This window comes from Panthera pardus, unplaced genomic scaffold (genome assembly GCF_024362965.1).
Source record: "Panthera pardus isolate Hobbes unplaced genomic scaffold, ASM2436296v1 HiC_scaffold_17, whole genome shotgun sequence".
In the NCBI taxonomy this organism is placed as follows: Eukaryota; Metazoa; Chordata; class Mammalia; order Carnivora; family Felidae; genus Panthera; species Panthera pardus.
Window position 1 is genome coordinate 6,946,780 of NW_026526732.1, and position 26,018 is coordinate 6,972,797.

The window sequence follows — 26,018 nt, forward strand, 5'->3', positions numbered from 1 at the left end:
CTGCTTTTCTCTGGCCTTCTTGATTGACACTGTGGGACTGTGTTTTACTTCCTCTTGTGTTCCTCATTGTAATTATCTGTTTTCAAAATTCCCTCTGGGGTTATCATCTCTGCCACAGTAGGAATTAAAAGCATATTGTTTGTGCAGAATGTAATGCAGGTATAAGTTTTGAAAAGTTTTTGAAACATAATTTGGTAGCATCATTATTTGTTGATGTTGGGGCCCTGAAAGTTCAAGTGCATTTTCCTCTGATTTTATGGAAAATCCATGGCATAAAGTCACTTATCTTTAGAATCACCCTTACATGGAAGAGAGTGGGGATGGGAGTAGGCAGGGAGATAGTAAGAAGAGTGGTTGTGGGGCATCTGGGCAGCTCAGTCCTTAAGGGTCTGACTTCAGCTCAGGTCATGACCTCACAGTTCCTGAGTTCGAGCCCCACATTGGGCTCTGGGCTGACAGCTCGGAGCCTGGAGCCTGCTTCAGATCCTGTGTCTCCCTCTCTCTCTGCCTCTCTCCTGCTCATGCTCTGTCTCTCTCCCTCTCTCTCTCAAAAGTAAATAAACATTAAAATAATTAAAAAAAAGAGTGGTTGCAATATTGAGGTATCATTAGTTTATCATTCCAGAGCTCATTCAGCCACAAATCAGCATTACTCTTACTAAACCAGAGTCTTGATGCTAACCAGAGGTTGGATGCAAATGGGGTAACGTGTCAGAAACTCAGAATGAAGAAATTAGACTAGATTTGTCCTGAGCTTTCAAAGCATCCCTGATATTGTCTCAGGCGTTATTCCATTGGAAGGGAAATTATTATCTGGTGGAAAGTATTCCTCTGTAAACCTAAGCAAGAGAAAAATTTGGGGATCCTTCTGCTTTGTTGAAAGCTACTTAACTTTTATTTTTTTACCAGTTGATGAAAAATGGAGGACTCATCCCACAACACCTATCTCAAAATCAATTTTTCCTTAGCAGATAATAGAAAACATATAATAAATATCCACTCATGGGCACTGTCAGTAGTCTGTTTTGTGTGTATTTGCCCATCCAGAGGAAGGGCTGAAATAACCTGGAGATTTCCTTCTCTAAGCAAGTTCCTAGAAAGACATCCTCAAGTCCAAGATATATCCATGTCAAACTAAAACTATTCAATCAAGTACTCTAATTTAAGAAAAATGCTAGCCATAGAGATTGTATCACTTTCCAGGGTTTACCACCTGTGATGCTTTAACTGTGAGGTCAAGTGGGCTTCTTAGAGCTCCTACCATGAAGATAGATGACTGTTGGCACGTTGTTACTCACATTTCAGTAAACATGCCTTAGCTCTCTGCTTGATGCTTAGGTCTGTGTTGGGGGATGGGGTTTGGTACCAGTAGCTGATGACCCTATAATTCCTTGTCTAGGCCAGGATACTTTTGAGAGTAATGGTGCTATTAATAATTATACTGTAACAGTCAACATAAATCTGAACTGTTCCAAGCACATTGGGGCTTGTAGAGTTTCTCACCCAACTCAGATTTGCCTTTTTCAAATAAAGTTGCCCTCTGTTTCTTCAGTCTTTCCTGAATTACAAGTCTAAATGTGAATACCGAGCTAGCTGAAGTCTCCTCAGTATCAGAGAAAAAATGCACCAGACAGCATCTCCTAGGGAGATGATTTTGTTCAGATCATTACAGTAGAGACAGTGTTCTTGAGTGAGGAAAATCTCAGCCAAAAGGAAAGGGACCTGGGTTTTTATAAAGGTAGGTAAACAAGTGGATTTATCCATGAGTGTCTTGGGAATTAGAGGAAAGATAGAGCGGGGTCTTACCCTAAATTTGTGAGGGACTGATAACGTTCAGCGAACAGAAGACTTAAATTGAAGACAGAAATTATTTGTTTTAATAGCAAGTGCAAAACAGAAAAATATCAATACCAAAGTACATGCAATTAAATTATAGAGACCAGATCATTGCAAGTAGGAATGAACAGGACACATTCATAACCCATCAACATCCATTATGACTAAAAGGTGTTCTAAAGCAGTGTGGAAGTGTTGATAGGTAGGACAAAATGCATATGTAATAAAACCATGGCAGCCGTAGACATGACAACTTTAAGGGTGTACCATTCCCGAACACCACAAGGTACCCCTTGGGCGTGGTCAGTGTGGAGACCCCGAGGAGCAAACCAACGAAGGAAATAGAGAAAGGGAAGAAAAAGGGAAGGGGAAGTGAGTAGAGAAGCAGAGAAACTAAGCACAGAGAGCAGGATCCCAACCAAAGCCTTTAGTTCTCTAGTCCTGCAACCTAAATATGGTCTAGTACCTTATCCAGGGCAGGAGTTATGGGGGAGTCGTTTTCCTTTGGGAACTAGGACACAGCTCCATCAGAAGCAAGTCCCTGCTCTTTAGAAGTGCCTGCAATCTCTAAGGACATTCGGATAAGCAGGCTCCTGGCTCTTGTCCACACCCTGCCAGCTCCACTAAATATACCGAATGCAAAAATGCAATGCTTTAAATTCCAATTAATTTTCAATTCCCATTTCCCTCTGTAACATCTTCAGCTTACCTTACATATATCACATCACATATCCTCTATGGTCTGGAAAATCCGGAAACACCAAAACCATCAAAGGAGAGACCTATTTATGAATAATTTATTATAGTTCTTTTGCTTTGAAAACCTCTTGGCTTCCATTAGCATAATCAGGGGCTAGTTCATATTCCCCAGGGAGGTGCTACTGGAATTTTTTCTTATGCATTAGATGTAAGACATATCCATTTGGGAAAAACGGAGCCGTATCTCGAGAAGACATACATATAGATGGAGTTGATTTTATCAAGCGAAATCAGGTGAGGTAAGAAGAAAATGTTTCACTGTGATCTGTATACCCTCCATGTCCAAATCATAAAATTTGAAAAACAAAGAGGATTTAGAGAGGCATCTTTTGACTTTCCTTTGATGATAAAAGAAGGCATTGTATGACAATATATGAAGGCGGAGAAAGCCTTTTTTTAATGTTATCACAATTTATCCAGATATTTATGACATCAAACCATATAGATTATTGAAAATGTGGAATTATGGGGCGCCTGGGTGGCTCAGTCGGTTAAGCGTCCCACTTCGGCTCAGGTCATGATCTCGCGGTCCATGAGTTCGAGCCCCGCGTCGGGCTCTGTGCAGACAGCTCAGAGCCTGGAGCCTGCTTCGGATTCTGTGTCTCCCTCTCTCTCTGACCCTCCCCCGTTCATGCTCTCTCTCTCTCTGTCTCAAAAATAAATAAACGTTTAAAAAAAAAACAAAAAAAAAGAAAATGTGGAATTAATATTTCAATGAAAGCTAATCTGACACACAGGGGAAGAATACCTGAGTTCATGAATTTAATACAAAGCAATAATCCAAAAAGGAAACTGTAGTTTATAAAGGAAAAAAAAAGGACAAAATGAAGCTGAATGTGCTGTTCTCTCCTGACCTGCACAAATGCCAGTATTAGCAGTCCTGAGGGGGTACTACCTGAGTCCTAATGGGACACAGACTGTCACTAGCCTGGGAGGACCTCAGAAAACAAACTGTGTCTCTTTGGTGTTAGTTTCCTTACTTCTAAAAATGAGGCCCAAATCTTCCCTACTCCTCTCCAGGGGACTCCCCCAAGAGCCCCGTGACCGGTGTGGCCCTCCTAGACTTTCGAGTGCAGAGCGCTGGTCATCCTCCAGCCCAAATGCACAATTTTTATGTTCTAGGCAGAGTTTCTATCCGGAATTCCTTCCTCTTTTCCAGCTGTCGTGGAATAGAATAGAGAGCCCAAGGAGAAAGAACTAGTTCCCAGTTGCATCCACAGAGTTTATAGCATAACCTGGCACATGACAGGTGTTCAACAAATGTTTGTTGCATCAAATTTGCATCAACAAATGTTTGTAGCGATCGATTTTGGAAATCTTTCTTTTCTAAGTGATGCACTGATTCATTTTTTACGATTCTAGTTCTTCCCTAAAAAGGCACATCCTAAGATATTTCTAAATGGAAAAAAAAATAAATAAGAAGAAAGCAATTCCCCCAGCCCAGAATCAGCAACCAACTCTCTGGTGACTGCAGCATCTTTCTTTGGGAAGGTTAATGATTTAGCTACAAACTTAGCTACTCTTCAAAAGACTTAGATGTCCTCGCATCACATACATTATCTACTCCAGGAACGCCAATGTAACCCCCATCCCTACTTAACCCAGTTAAGTAGACATGAAGAATCTAAAATGGAAGAGAAACAAAGTTTTTGTCCTCTAGAAGGATACCGATTATTACAGCCAATTATTATATCAACCCAAGAACCATCACATTTAGGAATAATCTTTTTTCCAAATGAGATGTAAAGTGGATGTAAAAACAAAACAAAACAAAAAAAATGGATGTAAAGTGGAACCAAAATCTGTTAGACACAAGACCTGAGCCAGAAAAAAAAAAAGTTTTTTATTCACTCAGGTATCACTTTTAAAAAAGCAGTAGCATAACATGAGCATATATTAATAGAATAATTTTGTGTAAGAGCTACGATATAATCCTTTGCATCTATCTTCCTCACTGCTGATAGAGTTGAGTTTAACCTAAGCCCCGTGCTCCCCAAAATGGCAATGGATAAAAAATAGCCCCTGCTGTTGCATAGATGCTCAATAAATATTTGTTGAATGAAAGAACGAGTGAAGAGATCTGTTGAATGAAAAGAATAACTATCGGGGCGCCTGGGTGGCTCAGTCGATAAAGCGTCCAACTTCGACTCAGGTCGTGATCTCACAGTTTGTGGGTTTGAGCCCCACGTCGGGCTCTGTGCTGACAGCTCGGAGCCTGGAGCCTGCTTTGGATTCTGTGTTTCCCTCTCTTTCTTCCCCTCCCCCACTCATGCTCATTTGCTCTCTCTCTCAAAAAGAAACATTAAAAAATTAAAAAAAGAATATCTCTCAAGGGTTTGGGGAAAATTATAAACTGATCTTGTAAAACACCATGGGCCGAGCACATGGCAAATATAGTTGCTATTATTCCTGATATTAATAACCCATGAGGAAAAGTTCTCACAAACTTATATATGAACAGGACCCAATGGCTGTTCTAATAGTAAGGGTGAGAACTTAGGGGAAACTTGCTTCTATTTGCAACACAGTATGACATATCACACATATAAAGCTTTTGTTTACATAGAATAAGAATTGAATGGAAATAACCCTGAAATTTTAACCCTGGAATAACAATCTTGGAGCCTATTTTTATTTCCCGTTGGATGGGGGAGGTTGGGGCCAGTTTTAGTAAGATGTAACAAGAGACTTTTAAAATCCACTGTTGATCTGCCCCCCCCCACCCCGCATTTCTCCTCTCTTCTCCTTCCCATTGGCATTAATCATCTAATGTTATCTGCACACACAGACAGCTCAGGGGTTACCTCCTAGTGTCAGACTGACAAAATCTTTGGTGGGTGGAAAAGGCATCCTGTTCGGTGAGTGGACAGGGCTGCTCCTGGGATAGATGGGAATCCGTGCTTGGGCCTGTTGTACACATGTCCCATTGTCCCCGTGGTCTAGATAAGAGGAGTGGTGTGGAGACACCCGACTTGACCAATGTGTCGGAGAATGAGGATGATATAAAGTTTATTTGCTGAGATGTATATTTCTTCAATGATATCAGGAAAGCTAATTTCCAGTGACTCCCGGGGTCTTAATTTTCACCTCGTCGTCCAGGAATTCAGTCCCTTGCTGTATAAACGTCAGGGTGATTTCTGACTTTGTCTCATTTATAATGCCTTTCCCCACAGATTAGATTTTAAAATCTCATGGCACATGAGAAAATCTCCTAGTCTCCAGTACTATTCACAGACTGAGGCAAAGGATGTGCTGGAATCCTTGCTGACACGTTTATTTTTAACTTTTGAGGGCTAGTCCCATGTGGCTTTTCTCAGAATGCTGTTCAGTGCTTCTCATTTTTGCCTCATAGCACACAAAGAAAAGTGATGATAGTCGTAGGCCCCACTGGGGTGGAAAGATAATGCTGCTTCTGGACAGAAGCCGCCAGCCTGGAAGCCACTGGCCCAGGCGCTCTGGCAGTTCGGATGCCCGTGTAGCCCGAGGTCCCCGGGAATTAAGTGCTCGGTCCAGCGACGGAGCCACTCAGCTGTAGCCCCATTTTAAATGATCAGTGCTTAAAAGCTTATTGATTTTGAGTCCTAGAGGGGTAGGTTCGAGGCTGGATTCCACCATTGTTAAGCTTCCGATCCTGGCTGAGTTATTTTCATTTTGTGGGCCTCAGTTTCCTCGCTCACGTTTAAGCGACCCCGTAAGGTGTGTACTCTGTGAAGTGCTTACCATTCGTAAATGCCGCGAAAATTAGTTCTCGCTATCACTGTTATGACGCCCAACTTCATTGTCATTCATAACGTTATTCGCGGCGGTTATAGACTCATCAACTTAGCACACATTCTGTAGAAAGCACATGCCGATTTCACGCCTTCGGGGGACATCGCACACTGAGCAGAAGCAGGCAGCCTTCGAGCCTGCTCACCCAGCTTCTGAGCGAGTTCTGTTCTGTTGCCTCGTGCTTCCTTCTGGTTTGTGTGCGCATTTCCTTGGCTTCCGACCCTGTGACAGAAGCCTCAGCGGAAGGTACAGCATCATGAACTCTTTATGAAGAGCTGTCCGATGTGGTAGCTTCGAGCTACCGTGGTGATTTAAATTCATATTAAAATGAATCGATGTTCCGTACAACTAAAAAACCAGTTGTGCTGGCACCTTTCACTTGCTCAGTAGCCACACGTGTTGGTGGCCAGCACACGGCCAGGGCAGAGACAGAACATTTCCGCCACAGCGGGTCAGCTCTGTGAAAAGACCCTGACCATGGCTGCCCGGCTTCAGTACCTTGGTCCAACTCTGCAGGTCAATGTTCGCTGTCCAGCAAACTGCATAATTATTTTCCTTAGGGGTAAAATATTCTGCAGACGTTTACTTTTCGCTTTCGCTGCTACCTTCTAATTTCTCTCAACTCAGTAGCAAAGGGAAGACTTTCGTCACTGTCGTAAGCAAGGAATGCGTTTTTGAAAGATCCCTTTTGCTCTTTAAGACTTTAATATTTCTTTTTGTCTCCATGCTTACTAAAGGGGAAGGGGAAGGGGAAGGAACTGTGGGCTGAGCGGTCTACTTACATTGCCTGGAAGTAACTGAAAACTCTTGTTCATCACCTTCACTCCTACCCACTGTAAATTCTGCTGCCATAAGCTTTAGGTTCTTCCCTTGTATCGTCACCTGCACACAGAGACCTTAAAGCAGAAGTCACCTTAAAGCAGAAGTGTGTAGGGACAGCACCTTGAGCCTTCCAGGTGGGTGGCATCCACACAGCTGCTAACCAGGGTTCTGCAGGGGGGAGGGGAGAGTCACCCTAGATGTCAACTCCATTCTAATTGGCATTGACATGATCACAGTCTCCTGTGGAATAGCTTCAACATCCCATATGGTACATGGATTTAAAGAAGGGGGAGATAAGGGGCGCCTGGGTGGCTCAGTCGGTTGAGCGTCCAACTTCTGCTCAGGTCATGATTTCACAGCTCCTGGGTTCGAGCCCTGCGTTAGGCTCCATGCTGACAGTTCAGAGCCCGGAGCCCGCTTCGGATTCTGTGTCTCCCCCTCTCTCTGCCCCTCCCCCGCTTTCACTGTGTCTCTCTCTGTCTCTCAAAAATAAATAAAAATTAAAAAAAAAAGAAGGGAGAATTTTATTCTCAGTTGTCCCAGCGAGAGTAAAAATAGAATGAAAAGGAGAAAACAGTTGTGAGAAATACTAATGGATAAAAACCTAACAACTGATTCACTGGCTGATAAGATGGGGATGCAAACAGAAGGCATCTTTCATGCTTTCCTGATTTTGAGATTGGGTAGCTGGGAGAAGAGTGGAGCCAGGACTTTGAGCAAAGGCAAGTCATGGGGTCGAGCTGGCTTTTCGAGGTATAATGTTGGGTCTGGTTTTAGACTTTCATGGGAGGCTCAAATTATGCAATCCTTTTAAGCTTTCCTGAGCATAAATTATTAACCCTTGTTGGCCTTATCTTTATATTTCCTTATCTGGGTAAAGCCAATTGAAACGTGGCAGCGACTGCCCCTCAGTCTTCTTTTCTCCAAGGATCTCCTGTCATGAACAGCTCTCCTCAGTAGATTAAAGATGAAAGTGCATTTTACTAAAGGAAATCGCTGACAAGATACTGAACCCATTTTGGCAGAAAACTTAACATTCAGCCTCAATCCGCCGAAACTGTCAAATGAGAATGTGCATCATCATGAAGAATAAAGAGGAGAAGGGGGAGGAGCCCTCGGTGGGCCAGAAAACTGAAGGCCCAGATAAATCAACAAGGCAGGCTCTCTCTTGATCACAGCTCTTCTGTTTAATTCGGATTACCTGGGAGATTTTTTTTTTCCTTGTTTGCTTTATATTCTTATATTTGAAATGGGAACTTTAGCTTCAGTGAATTCACAAAGCCATTTAGTACATGCAACGTAAGTGCAAGTGTGCTATGCTATTCACATCTTGCTGTAAGGGAAAAGGGAAAGAAACTCAGGTCGGGACATACTAAAATGTGCTTTTTTTCCTCTTAATCTCGCAGCGCTATTGCAGTGACCTTTCACTGCACTCCATGACGCCTTCTGTTTTGTTAGCGGGGTTTATTAAGAAAAATGGGGCTTCCGGGGCGCCTGGGTGGCTCAGTCGGTTAAGCGTCCGACTTCAGCTCAGGTCACGATCTCGCGGTCCGTGAGTTGGAGCCCCGCGTCGGGCTCTGGGCTGATGGCTCAGAGCCTGGAGCCTGCTTCCGATTCTGTGTCTCCCTCTCTCTCTGCCCCTCCCCCGTTCATGCTCTGTCTCTCTCTGTCTCAGAAATAAATAAACGTTAAAAAAAAAATTAAAAGAAAAATGGGGCTTCCCACCTGTGACGTTGGTGATGCCCCAGATGGTTTTCCCAGCTCTTGGCTGTCTAGAGTGGGTTGCTCTCAGGATGACCAGGTAGATGTGCGTTAGCTGCCTGGTTCCAGTTGTTGCCGTAAATGTGCTAACATGTGGGTCTCCTGAAGCAGCCTGCTTATTAACTGTGATGCCCTAAATGCCATCTGCGGAGCATTCCAGCCTCTGTAATTACACTGTCTGCACTTTCCACTTGACTGCCTGCCTGCATAGCCAGGGGGCTTCTTTGGAGGTGAACTTGCTGTAGAGTAAGAGGTAGCAAGCGATGTGAAGGGCTTTACGTGTTGGGTGGCTGAACCCTCCTTTGCTCTTTAGCAGCTAGGAGAGAGATTTCCTTTGGCTCTTCCAATCGTAGGCCAGCAGTGCCTGGAATAGGAATGAAGGGATGGCCCGAAGAGTTTTGAATGCTTCTTCTGTACGTATGTCATCAGATAACTTGATAAACACAAAATTGAATCTGCCAGATTTTGATGCCAGAGTTTGAAATATTGCGAAAGCTTTCTTAAAACTGTCACTGCTAAAAAAATTGAATAATAAGACACATTTTGTCTATTTGCTCACTAGTATATACCTTCCAATTCACTCATCAGACTTTCTGTGCCCCTAGGGAGTTGGAGGGGGATGGTAATTGAATGTGTCCATGCTCCCTCTCCACTTTGCCTCCCTGCTGCCTTCCCTGAACCCAAGAAAGCTTTCAAGTTGAGTTCTCAAGTCAGGGGAGGCCTGAGGCATATGACCTGGAGCAGTGCAAGGGGTTAGTTATAGGTCTGTCTTGAATGCAATCCTCATGTTTTTGAAGCCACACCGCTTCCCAATAAATAGGCTGCCCCTCTGTTACACGGTAGGTCAAGCTGAGTTTTCCGAATGGCCTTGGTCTTAGAAGACCCTAAAGTGAAGTTTAAGAGTTTGGGCCATGATTTCGGACAAGTTACTTAAATCTGTAGCGAGGATTGTAAGAATACCTAAATCGTAGCATGTTTTTTGTCGTTGCTGTTTATTTTTGAGAGAGAGACAGAGAGAAAGAGCAAGTGAACGAGTGGGGGAAGGGCAGGGAGCCAGGGAGACAGAGAATACGAAGCAGGCTCCAGGCTCTGAGCTGTCAGCACAGAGCCCGACACGGGGCTCAAACCCATGGCCCGTGAGATCATGACCTGAGCCGAAGTCTGATGCTTAACCGACTGAGCCACCTGGGCGCCCCGTGGCATGTTTTTTAGGAATTAAATGAGTCCGTGCATAGAAAGCAGTTAAAACAATGCCTGGCACGTAGTAAGGACTCAATAAACATCGGCTGTTTTAGCAACAGATAGAGCACCAATACCATCCCAACAGAATGACTGAGGAACATGACACAGGACACTGCCTTCCATCATGTTTTGTCCTGGACAAGGGAGTTAAGTCTGAAAAGGAGAAGTGTGCAGACCTTCCCTTCTCCCAGTGACGTCAGGTGTAGCTGCCACTGCAGTGATCATTGTCTCAGAAATCCCAGAGAGAATCCCATCGTGCTTGCTTCCTCACCTGCCATTTCTCAGTGCTCTTATACAATACAAATTGTGGATGCCAGTTGGCATGCAGGCCTCCTTCCTTAGACGTACCAAATGGACAGATTGAAGCCTCCCCAGGTTCACCGAGCATTCTGGGAAGGCCCATCCTTAGTCTCTTATTATCCATAATCTGTCGTTCAAGAACAGAGACATTACCTGCTGGCCTCTCTTCCCTTTCAGTTGACTCGACATTTCAGACTTGATTTTCTTTTAAATTATTTTTTTAAATCAGGCACCCAGGAAATTAAGAAGTTTATCAGTTGGAATCCTACAGCGGCCTAACGCTGAGGCTGTGAATGAGGTTCACAGGACTAAAGACTTAATTACAGGAGTCAAAGTTTGATTTAAATTGTAAATTCTCTGTTGATACCTAATTTCAATCTCAGTTTCAGTGAACTGAATTTTAAAGAACAAACATAGGACACTTGCGGACAGTAGCCCCATCTAGGGGTAGGATTTCATGGTTTCCCTTCTCTTATTTTATTTTATTTTTTTATTTTCCTCTTCAGTGTTTATTCACACTCTTCCATTGGTGGGAGGAAGGCAAAATTCACAGATCCGGAGTGAAGAGAATACTTTGTCGGTCTGTCTGGGCAGCTGAAGGCTGTTTTAAGGAGGGGAGGACGTCTGTGCAGGAGCACGTGGCTGTGGGACACTTTCTCCCGTAGGCTGTCACTGCCAGAGCACTGCCTGTGCTGAGGAATTTCAGCCACCACCACCCCCCCCCCCGTGTTAGCACCCATGACAGGAGGCAGAGTGGGCCACCCGGTGACAGGACCGTGGGAGTGGAATGAAAGGAGAGGCATAAAAATCCCACTCGGAAGGTGAGCCAGATGCAAAATGATGCCTTATCAGCTTTGCAGGTGCTTGTCACTGGCATTCATTCTCAACCTGGGCACCTCACACAGCTGACTCATTTTATGGCCTGTGCTCAGGAGCAGCGAAGGCCCAAAGCCTGCAGGTTGCAGGGGATGGGGGGGGGGGCCTCCCCTGGCTCCAAAAACACTTGTGTGGAGGAAGGAGGGGACACCTGGCAGGAACAGGGAGGTACTGCCAGCCTGGTATCCAGATAGGACAGGGAATGTGTTTCTGCCTATTTCCTACCTTCCCTCTTTGCGAACTTAATCCTAGCTTTGATTCCATGGAGAAATCCTGGAGAGCGGTACGATAGTTATGATTGTCTCTGGTTTACATTTAGAAAATCACAATTTAGAATAATGAGGAGGTTTTCTAAGCATCTGTTTATTAAAGGGGACCCTGTTCCATCCCCAGCCAAGTTCACTGAACTCTCGTTCACGCTTTGCTTAGGATGAGGTGATAAAATTGGAAATTGATTGCGTGTAGAAGGCCAGATTTAATCCAAGCCGCTCAAGCTGACAATTTTAACTGAATTATGTATGGCAATTTCCCCCTCATCCAGAGCAAGTGATCCTGAGTGGAAGGCATAACCAGATTAGGGGGCTCGCTGAGACCATTTGCATACCATGCCTCTATGTGCTGTTTGGAGTAAGTAGCCTGCCTACAGGGACTCCTGAGACCCTGTGTGGGAATTAAAGGGAAAGAGGGAGAATAATACTGCACTCAGATAAGAAACATTGGGGCTCGAAATAGGACAGCATGGGTGTCGCATTGCTGAAGCCGGTCGTAGGAGGAAAGCCCATTCTCAGTATGATCAAACCAGGCAGGCTAAGATCCTCCTCAGAAAGGAAGCCATAAAGGAAGCCATAGTTACGACCCTCCGTCCCCTTTAAAGACAAAAGGCTCTTATCTTTGTGGCAAAAAAGGCTTTGAAAACACCAAGAGAATCACTCATGGCAAAAGACCAAATATGCACCAAAGAAATATATATCGGGTATTTAAGACAACTGGAAATGTGTCTGTGTGGGTGGCTTCAAATCTATATATATTAAGCTGCACGCCCTTTCTGTGAACTATAATGAAAACTCCCACCATCCGTTAGTGTATCAGCAAAACCTCTAGACTCAGAAAAGCAGAGGTCCCCCACGCCCAAGAAAAATCAAATAAAAAAGACTTTTGTACGTTAAGCTTAAAAGCTTGTTCTGCCCGCTGATATAAACAGAATAATTCCATTTGCACTTGAAGGCAAAATGTTAAGTTTCTGTCCCAGCTCCTCCCGGGTCCCCTAACGGGTGTTCATAATGAACGGGAGCCCAGGTCCCCCTGCCCAGAGGGCACTGCACACGTGTGAGCAGACACGCAGGGTGGAGAAAGCAGTTTGCCTCTGCCAGTGCGCTGGGTCTTCCATCACTGTCGTATTAGCCTAAGCGGTATAGAGCAGATTGCTTATTTTGGTTTACCTCCACTTGGGGCTGTAACATCAGCTGTAACTCCTAGAGTGACAAATTCCAAAGGCAACGTCACAGTAAACGAGGGTCCGAAGACCCAGTTCCCACGTTTCCCCAGGGGTGGGGGGGCATGAGAGGGGGTCCTGTCAGGAGCTATTTGCACAATTATTCCTGATCCAGGCAGCACCCCCCCACCCCCGCTCTCGAATGGAATCCTTTCCCTCCTACTCACACTGATTGGTGATGTTCACAGTTTCCTATGAGCTAAATACGCCAAGTCCTTAATTTCTTTGAAAATACTAATTTGAAGTGATTCCTCCCTCTTCCTTGGAGCACATTTAACTCTTTTCAGATTTCACACTTCAAAGAATTTACAGGGGTGTCTGGGTGACTCATTCGGTTGGGCATCCGACTTCAGCTTGGGTCATGATCTCACAGCTCATGAGTTCGAGTCCCACGTCAGGCTCTGTGCTGACGGTTCAGAGCCTGGAGCCTGTTTTGGATTCTGTCTCCCTCTCTCTCTGCCCCTTCCCTGCTCATGCTTGCTCTCTCTCAAATATAAATAAACATTTAAAAATTTGGAAATAGAATTTGCAGAGAAATGTCCTATATCGTGAAATTCTAGGAGTAAGGAAAATTTAGTACAAATTGGTAAGTGGCACACTTAGGTTGGAGCACCTTGGCCGAGGGGCTTTAAAGATGCCGAATGTGGGCCAAGCCCCTGTCCCCTGAAGGTGGAGGCTCTGGGGTGGGGGGTACTCGCATGTTTATTTGCTGCATGTCTAATTGTCACATAGCTGCACAGGTGGCTAGATCCTGTAACCTCAGTGTGAATCCTAGCACCAGCAATGATGGTTTTGCATCCTGCTAGGGATCAGCTCGGAAACCCTGGATGGTTGCACTGGTCCCGGTGGGCCAGGGTGGCATCAGCCCTATGTGCATTATCTGAAACCCTGAAACTGCTCTACAAGAAGGGGTGTCACTCTCCTAATCTCACACAGGACCCCCCTGTGCCCCATTGTGTAAAGCGATTTGTGGAATGCGGTGTCTACAATGTAATCAAAGCTTCAGCCAGCTTGTTCTTAATGAGAGTGTTCCCTTTCCTCAGGTGGAAGGATAAATTATAAAGAATCCTATCTCATCAAAGCGATTATTCAAGCTGAGCATCAGTTTATTGCATTTGCCCAAACAAGTGTCGGGACGAGAGTTGCTAAAGAATAACAGAGCCTGATTTCCACAGGCTGTTTTCAAAGTATGAAGGTCTGCAAGCTAGGTGTGGTCTATCCTGAAGCTTCAGACAGCCTCATCTGTTGGTTTTCATGTGAGAACATGTCCCAGCCTCCCAGCAGGAAGCAGGAAAGGAGGGCTCTCCTCTCTGGCCCTGGGGGCATATTATCTGGCTGTGCAGATCCACTGGGAGAGAGGGGCTTTGATGAACACGTTGCATTTAGCACTGACCAGATATGGATGGATGCCAAGAAAGCGTCCTTCTTCCGCTGGAAGTCCCTGTGCTCTGCCTGAAAGGATGGAAAGGCTGAGATGTGGCCCCTCCAACCTTGTACCTGAGACTCCGCTATCCCATAGCTGCTCTCCCCCACCTTCCAACACAGCTGGGACATTTTTTAACCACACTGCTTTTTTCTCCCCCCCCCCCCATCTTTCAGTGTTTGATCATTTTAAAAGTCCAGAGTAGCATGTTTTTTCTAATTAATTGCTTTCCCATGGATTCAGAGCCCTGCCCTAACCACGGCTTCAAAAATAAATGAATTTTTAATTCCTTGAAGTTGTTAGGATAGCTCTATGGTATATTTCTAAAATAAAGAATTCTACATAAGGTTCTATTAGAAGTCCCAGGTGCTCCCTGATAACCTGATGGATCACAAGTGAGCTCTCTCTCTCCCTCCAGAGCACCTCACACCCCATATCTGTGGGCCCAGCAGATACGCCCGGCTACCATAGTGAGCACTAGCCCCAAGCTCAGCTGCTCAGCTATGAAAAACAAGGGGTCAGACGCTGCAGATTGACCTGATTTCTCCATGATCCTGTAACAGAGCCCCTCCCCGCAGTGGCTCCGTCCATCCCTCCAGCTGCTGCCCAGAAATCATGGGAGAGTTCTCATGGTCTTAGGGACCAATGAAGGTGCAGAAGCAAATGTCAGGACTGAGACGAAGGAAGTGCTAATGAACCAAGGGCTGCTCTGGGTCATATTTAGACAGTTCAGTCAAAACTTTCTTCGCATTTTTCTAGGCTAGGGATTAGCACCTTGCATTAATAAGAAGCCTAACTAATCTCAATACAGACTCAATCTGTTTTTCAAATGAGTCTTTCTGAAGATACTAAGCATAAGGATTAGGAAATAACTCAGCCTTCAGGGCAAATGCCTCAGTACAAGGAAAGTCATTTGACCACACTGGAGGCCGTTTCCTGTGCAGCACCCACCGGAGACTCCAGAAGTTAGGGATGCTCTCCCCTCCTGCCATTCTCAGCTCCCCTGGCTGGAAAGCCATTCCTGCTGGGTCAGTCAGAAAGGGGGGAGGCCTGAGTTAAGGTCAGCAGGCACCTGTCACCTTTCAGCCCAGAGCCAATGCCTCACTGGCACCCGGTAGTTGTCTAGAATGGGCCACTTCTTACACACTGTGCTCTGTGACCTGAGGCAAGCATGTTCATTTCGTTAACCTTACACTTGATTTCCTATCTGTAAAGTGAGCTAATAATAATACCTCTTTTGGGTTTCACTCTAGGACAGGGGTTCTTAAAAGGGTGTGAGGAGAGGGATAGAGGATTCTGCACCCTGTGGTCCATCCTCCCTTCCCTGCCCCAAGCAAGACCTTTGGCGATGTCTTAGGTTGTCAGGATGAGTGCCGTTGGGACCTCGTTTGTCAAGACCAGGGATGCTCCTAAGCACCTGCAGTGCACAGAACAGCCCCCCAACAGGGAAATCTACATCTAGCCCCAATGTCAACCGTGCTGAGGCTGAGAACCCTGTGCTAGGGTGACACATGTTAACGTAAACAAAGACACTTTGAGTATAAAGCACCAAGGAAGCCTTAGGAATCTGCCCCTGTGTTACAACTTCTTCAGAATGCCCAATAGGATCCTTTAGAGTCTGAAAAGCAGTGCTATTGTTCTCATTAGCATACTTCCATCAATAAAGTAGTAAGATATTCAAGAACTGTGTGTTTCTAGGGGACCCCGTAATGCTACTTTCGCTTTGAATTTTAAAATCCAGGCATCCCTAATAAACATTTGCATTTTTCTCGAGCTTGCTCTTTTGCAAAAGTGGTTGCTAATTGAGAAGCGTCAGGAGTAAATGATGGGGTGTGAATGACGTGAAGAGGAAGAAACGTGTATCCAGTGATCTAGCACCTTCTCGAGGATTCTCTATTGGTAGCAAACATTGTGTCCAACGGGTAAATAGGAGGCCAAGGAAATTCTACATCAGAGAAACTTCCAAATGGGGATAAACCCAAGGTGGCCAAACCAGACAACTTATTGGATCCCAGGGCCTGGGGGACCTTCTCAGAGAGACCCCCTGGGACCTTCTTGGCTCCCTAGCAGATCCCAGTGGCTGTGGCCCACAGCTGCTGCTGCCACTTTATCAGAGGCTTCCCTGAAGAGATACAGACCAGGGGCAGCTCCAGACCTCAGCCGTGGTGGAAGAGGGCTGTGGGTCCTCTGTCCCCCTCTCCACCCCTCCCCATGTCCTTCCCTCCTGTGTCCCTCCTGCCTGTCTCCTCCCTTCCCCTCCATCCCATCTCCATCCCCCTGTCTCCTTCCCACGTGTCTCCCTCCCTTAGCCTCTGCTCGGGGCTCTAATGGGGAGCCAAGCCAGCTGACATTTACCGGCTATACACCATGATTAAAAAAATCCAACCAGATTTGCCATTCACTGGACTGAACAGTAAGAATCCCCAATATGAAAGAGAAGAACAGAACATCCCTTCTCTTCCTGTAGCCAGTCCTCTGCTTCCAGCTCTGAAGTTCAGAGTTGATTATTTTGAGATGCATTTCCTTGAGACACATGGCTGATGTTATGAAAATCAGGAACCCCGATGGAGGCATCTTCCACCGCCAGTTGACTTGTCAAGGTGGTTTTGTGAGCAGAATGCAGGACACTGATATTCGTGCCTTTCTGTCACTTGATGTTGATTTTGAGCTGGGTATGTGAGGAGGAAGCAGATGATCTGTAAGCAGCTGACATGTCACATGTACTTAGAAATACATCTGAACAAATAACAGCTTCACATCCAATAAACATCACTCCGGTGATAGAGGCCAGCTCTTAATATAAAGCCTTTATTTTTATTTCATTGTGTTTTGTTTCACGAATGCTGTAAGCGGGAGCTATAGAGCACCTAGTTGCCTCCGAATCTCTTGGTTGAAACATAGTCACTAATGAGGCTCTGTGGATTCAATCTCCTTATGGACCAGCTAGCCTCCCTTTCTTTTTGGATCCTATTTCCATACTAAGGAGTGATGTTTGCTGTTGATCAAAAGAGAGTTGGGTACAAATGAGATGAGCCAGAACCCGGATGACTGGCCAGCCTGTGTTTGCTCCCATGGCTCGTGCATGCCCTTGGTCTGATAAGCTGTGGTCAGGACACCGGGTCAGAGGAGAGGGAGGCGTTGGCCGCCTTGTGTCCAGAATCAGCCAGGCTGCTTTTCTTTGTTCTCCTTAATGAGCTGCCCACCATTAGGAGACTGTAGACAAGGCAAACAGAATCTCATGCTAATAAATTTGTATTTATTCTGTAGGCAGCAGAGAGACATTTAAGATTGAGAATTCCTTGCATCAAGTAATAGTGTCCCAGGGACACTTTGCTGGTGGTGATACAGAGGCAGGTAACAGGCTAGGTGACAGGGCAGGTGGTTCCAGGGAAGCCTGAGGACAAATCCTCGCATTTCTTAACTGTGGAGTATGACTTGGGGCAAATTGATTTTACCTTGTGGAGACTGACTTAGCTCTCCCTAAAAAATGGGATAACGTGGGATGCCTGGGTGGATTAGTCAGTTGAGCGTCCGACTTCGGCTCAGGTCTTGATCTTTCAGTTTGTGAGTTCAAGCCCTGCGTCAGGCTGGCTGCTGTCAGCATGGAGCCCACTTGTGATCTCCTGTCCCCCTCTCTCTCTGCCTCTCCCCTGCTCATTCTCATCTTTTCTCCCTCTCTCCCTCTCCTCCTCTCCCCCTCTCTCAGTAGGGTCACTGTTGAGACATTAGTAAGAATGTGTGGTAGGGGCAAAGTAGCTAACGTGACTGCAGCTGGACAGCAACACAGTCTCAAGCCTCAGAGCAAGCGAAGATGCTAAGAGTCATCCCTAGCCCTGTGCAAATCTGGGGCTTACACTTGCTATGTAAGCCATTGCCATCCTGGGTCCTTGTATCAACGTGCGTTGGCATTTGATGCTACATGGCATGAAGGCCTAGGGGTTTCGGGCCCCCAAATCCAGGTCATGGGAGCTCTGATGATTCCCCCAAACTGCTTCCCTGAGCTCCAAGGGCTATCACTTCCTTTGCTCTCCTGTGGTAAGCCGCAGGCCTCCTGTCTGTAATGCATCCTCGTGTCAGTTCGGGTGCCCCGACTGGGTCCGCCCAGAGGCTGCAGTCCTGAGAGTGCCTTTCGGGGCCCCAGGATCCACCCAGAAGCAGAGAGCAGGGCCAGCAGGGGCCCTTGGGCCAAAGCAACCTCAGGAAATCAGCTCTAATTCCAGTTAGCTCTGGGACAAACCCCACTTGTCTGATTATCAGACCGCTGGGAACACAGACAGCCTGAAGATAAGTGAAAAATGCCAAAAGCCTAGCCTTGTAAAAACGTCTCCGAGGGAAAAGAAAACTGTCACAAAACTCAGTGCCATCAGGGTGGTTTGCTCCAAGGAAGGCCCTGCAGAATCTGGTTCGCCAGTCAGCTCCTGTGCAGGCAAGAGCCTCCACTTTGTCCCGGCTTGTTACTGTGCCATTACTATTAATTATTGTGCGTGCTATTTGAGTGCCCTCTCCCAGCCAAGTGGAGTTAGAAGCAGCCCCAAGTTGGAAATAGAGGGGATGGGGTGGAGGGGGTGGCAATTACAAGGAGGAGGGGGACAACAGAGCAAAGGAGGCAGGACAGCTCGGCAATCAGCCCCTTTCACAGGCAGAGCAGAGGGGGGCCAGTGGACCCTCAGAAAGCAGCACCCACTTGGATGCTCCCAAGGGCCCTGGGTGGGCCCCCGTCTGTCACTGCTCATCGCGAGCCCCCTGGACCACTCGTCTGTGCTTGTGATGCTCTAGGGAACAGGAAGTCCTGTCAAAGATCGGTCCTAAAGTAAATAAGGTTAAAAATGTTTGGGTGTTTAAATGTCCTTGATGTACGACCCCTATTTTCTGTAAATAGCAGAAAAATGAGAAGATATGGCACATATCTTCACATAAATCATTGGTACAGCTTTATTATGATTGAATTGACTACATCTGAAATTATCTGAGGAGAGGAACAGGGTCTGATGGTTCTCTTGTGCGCCCTGTACTTGACTGGTTACTCAGAGTTGCGTGATAAACAGGATTTAACAGAAAAAGAATCTTCGTGTTTCTACAGATCTTCACTCTCAAAACACATGGTAAGAGGTGATTTCTTCCTTCCTAAAGGTCTCAGGCTTTTCCTTCTGTTACATGGGGTCATATCACGGGGACAAAAACTATAGCACAATTCCAAATGAGCAAAACCATGGCAAGGTCTAGAAAAGGACAAGGAAGTGAATAAACTTCCCAGATTATTTACCTGGTAAATGATCAGTAAGTCAACTTGGGCAGAAATAGAATTCTGTTGTCCTTTACTAATTTGAACAAATGAGCTCCCATTTAAAACGGCTGATCCATTTAGATGAATGCAAGAGAAAGCCCTAATTTTGAGTCCAAATGGATTAAAATTTTTAAAAATTCAATGGCACGGTTATACAGACATGGTTATTCTCTGAATACCTATCTGCTCTGATAATTTGCTCAGGGTCCAAAAAACACGTCTTTCTCCACTCTTCGGGTGGTTGCATTAAAACATCAACTGGAGAAGCTGGGTTCCTTGGTGTACCCGTGACCTGCGAGGAAAGTGCCGTTTGAGAAGGATGTCATGTGGCCTGCGCCCCTTTAATGGCTGGCACTCGCTGCGGTGAAGCACCAGTAAGAACACCTGGGGAGTTGAGTATCCCCTTGTTTCAGACATGGAAAGATGGGCTCATTATGGAACCTGGCCATGGAACGTGTGTGAGATAGGCAGGCAGAATTCTGTGGCTTCTTTTGTAAACATGGTGCAAACAGCATGCCCCTAAGCCTGCTGCACACCCACAATTCACTCTCTGAAGCAGCTCTACCCCATCTTGTTGAGTTATAGTCCCGCGCTCCAAATGCAAATCAAACTTACATACTCTGTGGGCTTTGTATTTCCACAAGAGAGAGAAACATAAGTCTTCCTGTTGGGGGAGGCCTATTTCAATCGTGCATTTTCGCCTTATTTGCTCCTCTATATCTTGGTTCAGTGTGTCCGTTCCTGCCTGCTCCTGTGTTTAATTGGTGCCTGTCAGAAAGGCTACCAAGCAAATGTATTGAGTGTCTTTGGGAAAGGAAGTTGCGGGTGAAGCCTTCTGCCAGATTCAATCTTTGTTTTGGCATGATTTGGAAATGTGTGTTGTGACCATCTGTCTAGAGCTGACCGGGTGGAACAGGCAAAGGCACCCTGCTTCGGAGACAGGAGTGGTCAGCGCGATTCATGGGAGAACAATGACAGTGAACCGAACACGGCCGCAGACACACACAAATTGAACTGTTAGGAGCCTTCATTTTTGCATTGGAATAGTAATAGGTTTTCTGCAAGGATGAACAGAAATGCCTTATTTTCTGCTACTTTGATAGTACAGGTATGTCTGTGTGTATAAATGTGCACACATATTGTCCATCTATCACAGCTAACCAAAACTTGGCCTTATCAAAATGCGGTCTATCTTTATACTTTCGTTTTCCAGGTTAATAACTTATTTTAATATGATATCCGTTTAAAATTTGTCTTCAATGTGATTTTTTTTCTACCTTTTAAGTGACTGTCATTCATTGTTTTTATTCCTCACATTGGATATCAGAGCAGTAACAAAGAGTCATCTGATAACTGCTCTGTTTGCATATGGATAATTTTGGTAATGACAAGAGCTGACAATAATGAGCTCTTCCTACATGATCACTGCCAGAACCTTCTCACTTGAGCCAGAATCTTCTCCAGAGCAGAGCCTGAAGCAATAATCCATTCCCTTACTTGGGAAGTGAAAGTTCAGAGTGGCGAGGGTAGAAGGTAAAGGGCAATTAAGGAAGAGAAGATATTGAGCCATCCATTGCGTTCGTGCAAGCTTCAACTTCACAGGAGCAAAATAGACCCCACTGGTCTCTTAACAGGTGTGTTTATATGGCCCAGAGGATTTTGGGGGGAAATTCACAAGGGAAGACCCGCAAGCTGGCTATCCCTCACAGGGCAGAAAGGAGAGGGAATTTACCTGCCCAGCTTCCTTCTGGTTCCCAATCCCTTTGCTCAAGGTGCACCCCCTGCCAAGCTGGCATGCTTCATCACCTGATTACGTTGCGAAACTCAGTGCCCAGGAAGCTGTGACATTTCATTCAAGCCTACAGAAGCTCCTTGCTGAAAGGCTACTTGTGTCGGGCCCAGAGCCATGTATGAAGTCAAGACTTCAAGTTGGATTAAAGTTAAATCTCAAAGGGTTTGACAAGGACCCTCTGCAAAGGTGGCCCTGGCAGTGAGCAGTCTAGTCGAGAAGGTGCTTTGGAAAGATAGGGGTGCTCAGCGAACGGAGACCTCAGAGGACCCTTATGCAGAGAAACAGAAATAGATTCAGATTTTGTGGAATCTGGATTACACCATTTTGGGGGTCCCTTTTTAAGAGAAACAATACAGAATTATTACTGTAATTGAGAATGAGAAGACAAATCATAACAGAGTACAGATTTTAAAAAGCCAACAGATACCGTGAAAATCATGCTTCAAGAGCATAACATAGTATACATATTTAGTAACCATCCGCCTGACACTCCTCTGTAATATTATTTTCCTACACTTTTTGGTGGCACACTCTTTGATGGCCTTTTCATATGGCATTGATTTTTGTAGTGCCATTTTGTATAGAAAGAATAGAAAGATAATTCAATCTTTCCCTTAACATGGTTGATTAATTTTTTTATAACGGCTTTGTAACTTCTTTTTGGAATGTTATCGATAACTTAGGCTTGTTTTTAAATTTGAGGCAACCTGTAGTGATTTTCTTTTATATAAGGTCTGTAAGACTTCAGTGCACTTCAGGCTTTCTGGCGTAATGACTGGTCTTAAATACTCGATAAATTGACAACATTCCTCATTGGATTTCAGTGTGTTACTTATATTGGCGTATTACGAGTTCGATGTTGTTTTCGTCAATGTTAGCGAATCATGTCAAGTCAGCAAAACCTTTAAATATTTTTCCAATATGACCCTGTGATTATTCCTCCTCATTAATTATCAGATAATCGAAAGGCTTGCTCATTGCCAGATGTAGTTATTTATTGATGAATAACGTAGGAATTTGGTCATTAGAAGAGAGTACCTGCTTCTTGAGGCATTTTGCTAGTCTGTGGCCATTTGTGGGCTATTTCATCGAAAGTCTGGATTTCTTCTGGTTAAGATGTCAGATGCAGTAAGACGTGATCCACTACATGAGAATATATAAAATATGCAACTTCATAATTGACCTACTCACTGTAGAATTGCTATAGGTTTTTGCGTCTCAAGCACAGCAATACTACTAAGTTCTGTTTTAAGTCATTCCTTTAAAAAAAAAGTGCATACATTATGTTTATGATTACGTAAACTGCATAACCAAGTATGTTCTTGTCCAAAAAGAATTTCCATTGGACAAGGTATTGATAGGAATCAATCTCCCACTTATCATTTTATACATTTGATGAGTGAAAGAAATATATACCGATGAACTTCTGGCTCCCTAAATTTCAAAGCTTGTGTCCTTTTTCCATCCACATTTCTTTATGATTATGATTATGATTGTTATTTAAATTCAAGTTAATTAACATACAGTATAGTCTTGGTTTCAGGAGTAGAACCCAGTGGTTCATCTCCTACATATGACACCCACATATTTCTGATGCTGGTGCTAGATGCCTTATCATAATCCTGATCTTGACCAATCAGCCATGGCATTGGGTGGGCTTGTTGACATAGTCAGTGCTAGGAGGATCCCTGGAAGGTGTTTCTCTGCCAGATTACCTGGCAGTAAGTTAATTCATTGCAGAATGAATTGGAAACCCCATACATCTATGTAACTAAATGGCAAGCAAAATGTGTATCCAGTTCAAATTCCCCTAGGCTAGATACCCCAAAAGCCCAGTACCACGTTCATATCACCTAGCCTAGGATGATTCGACCAGAGAGGACGTTGCAGTGGAAAGATACACCTGTCTTAACCAACTGCGGTTAAAATAGCTTTTCAAATTTCCAGAAATACTTGTCCATGTAAGCACATTGTTGGATCCCCACCACAGCCGTGAAGGGGCCCGTGCAGGTAAAGAAACTTAAAGCTTCAGTTCCTGTCACTAAGAGAAAATCTGCTTAAGTAGTTGTCCTAGGTACCAATACCTAGTACCAATAGAGTGTACTCATCAGTATTTGTATCTGCAGGAATGACATGTGACTTCCCAAAGGTAGCTTTAATGCAGTACCCTAACAGTTCAAAGAATTGTGATTTTTGAGACAGTTTTCCATTAAAGTAAAGCTGTAATATTATTCTGCTAGCCAATAGAAGCAAGAAGTTGGGATTTTTCTTTTTTTCTTTGTTGAAAATGAGAAAAAATATCTTCATCTCCTTGGGTAGCCGCAATATCTCAAGTGTGTATAGACAGAAGTTTGGGAAATGTTTTTTGATTGTTTGGATTCCTCATGGTGTCTGCAGTGCACCTTCCTCTCACATCCCCCCAAGCATTGCCTTTGGGTAAAAGTTGCAGAGTAATGAATTATTAACCTGATGTATGAATGGATGAATAGAAGGATTTTATATAATTTGTTTCATAATTTTCTGTTGGCAGACAGAGGATATTCTATCCATATTTTATAAAGAACTTCACATCAATAAGAAAAAAAGAGAAAAAATGAGAAAGGACATTTTATCAGTTAAGATTAAGGTTAAATTGCAGGTGATAGAAGGTCCGTAATAAAAAAGCAAAGATTTAATTCTCATTTAAACAGCGTCTAGAAATAAATGGCCCAGGACAGGTAAGGTGTTCCTTAAATACCTTGAATCCTTGAAACCCCTCTGTTTTGGGGGCACCTGGGTGGCTCAGTCAGTTAAACATCCAGCTTTGGCTCAGGTCATGATCTCACAGTTCATGAATTCGAGCCCCATGTCGGGCTCTGTGCTGACAGCTCAGAGACTGGAGACTGCTTTGGATTCTGTGTCTCGCTCTCTCTCTGCCCCTCCCCAGGTCACATGTTGTCTGTCTTTCTCTCTCTCTCTTTCTCTCTCTCTCTCTCTCAAAAATAAACATTTAAAAAAAGGAAAAAAAAAAGAAACCCGTCTATTTTGTTGTACCAACCTCCATAATATTTGTCTTTTACTCCTGGTCCAAGATGAATGCTTAAGTTCCAATGATCATATCCAGATTCCAACTTAGAAAGGAATGATATCCAGATTCCAACTTAGAAAGGACATGCACTTTTCCTTTAAAAACAGTTCCTGAAAGTAGCAAGCTTTCTTTTTTTCTTATATCCCATCAGGCAATATTTAGCTATATGACTATACCTACATTTAAAGGAGAACGAGAATTTTAGTCTTAGTCCTGTGTGGCCATGCATCCTATTAAAAATTGGGATGTTATTACTAAGGAAGTAAGAAAAGATGAATATTAGGAAGCAGTGAATGGTCTCAGCTTGAGATATGAATAGGCCATTCACAATAGAAATATAAAGGGCCAAACAACTTAAAAGCGAACTCACTAATAGTTTTTCAAAGCAGGTTAAAGTAAGAAATTTCTCCATTGACAGAAATGAAAGAGACAGAAAATGTCCAGACAAGGCTATAGGGGTACAGGTTCTATCATGTACAGTGTTGGGGGTGTGAAGTAGAAGGGCTAATTAGGAGAACAATTTGATAGTAGTTGTGAAAATAAATGGGCCATTCCTTTTTCCCAAAAATTACACTTCCACATAGGTTTTCTAAAGAAAGAGTGCAGACAGAAATGGCCAAGCTGTTCAATGCAACATTATTTGGCATAGTGAAAAGTCTGGATAAAAAATAAATTGTTTTAGGGGCGCCTGGGTGGCTCAGTCGGTTAAGCGCCCGACTTCAGCTCAGGTCACGATCTCACGGTCCGTGAGTTCGAGCCCCGCGTCGGGCTCTGGGCTGATGGCTCAGAGCCTGGAGCCTGCTTCCGATTCTGTGTCTCCCTCTCTCTCTGTCCTTCCCCCATTCATGCTCTGTCTCTCTCTGTCTCAAAAATAAATAAACGTTAAAAAAATTTTTTTAAATAAAAAAAATAAATAAATAAAATAAATTGTTTTACACAAGAAACAGATGTTGGCGAGGATGTGGATAACAGGAACCCTTGTGCACTGTTGGTGGGAATGCAAACTGGTGCAGCCGCTCTGGAGAACAGTGTGGAGGTTCCTCAAAAAATGAAAAATAGAACTACCCTATGATCCAGCAATCGCACGACTGGGTGTTTACCCAAATGGTACAAAAACACTAATTCAAAAAAAAATAAGTAAAAAATTAAAGTAACACTAATTCAAAGGGATACGTGCACTCCTCTGTTTATTGCAACATTACTTACAATAACCAAATTACGGAAGCAAAGTGTCCAACAACTGATGAATGGATAAAGAAGATGTGGTGTATACATACAATGGAATATTATTCAGCCATAAAAAAGAATGAAATCTTGCCATTTGCAATGACATGGATGGACCTAGAGTGTATTGTGCTAAGCGAAATAAGTCAGTCAGAAAATGACTTATATGTACAATTTAAGAAAACAAATGAGCAAAGGAAAAAAAAAGAGAGAGAGAGAGACAAACCAAGAAACAGTTCTCTTAACTATAGAGAACAAACTGATGGTTACCAGAGGGGAGGTAGGTAGAGGGATGAGTAATCTAGGGGATGCAGATTAAAGAGTACACTTATCGTGATGAAAAAAAATAAACTGATAAAAAATTATCTG

The 26,018-nt window shown here is 44.2% G+C and overlaps 1 protein-coding gene across 2 annotated transcripts in view; it reads left to right on the plus strand.

The window, feature by feature from the left end:
• PRKN (parkin RBR E3 ubiquitin protein ligase) overlaps positions 1 to 26,018 on the plus strand; it is a 1,337,794-nt gene that overhangs the window by 862,134 nt on the left and 449,642 nt on the right. The gene's annotated exons all lie outside the window — the stretch shown is intronic.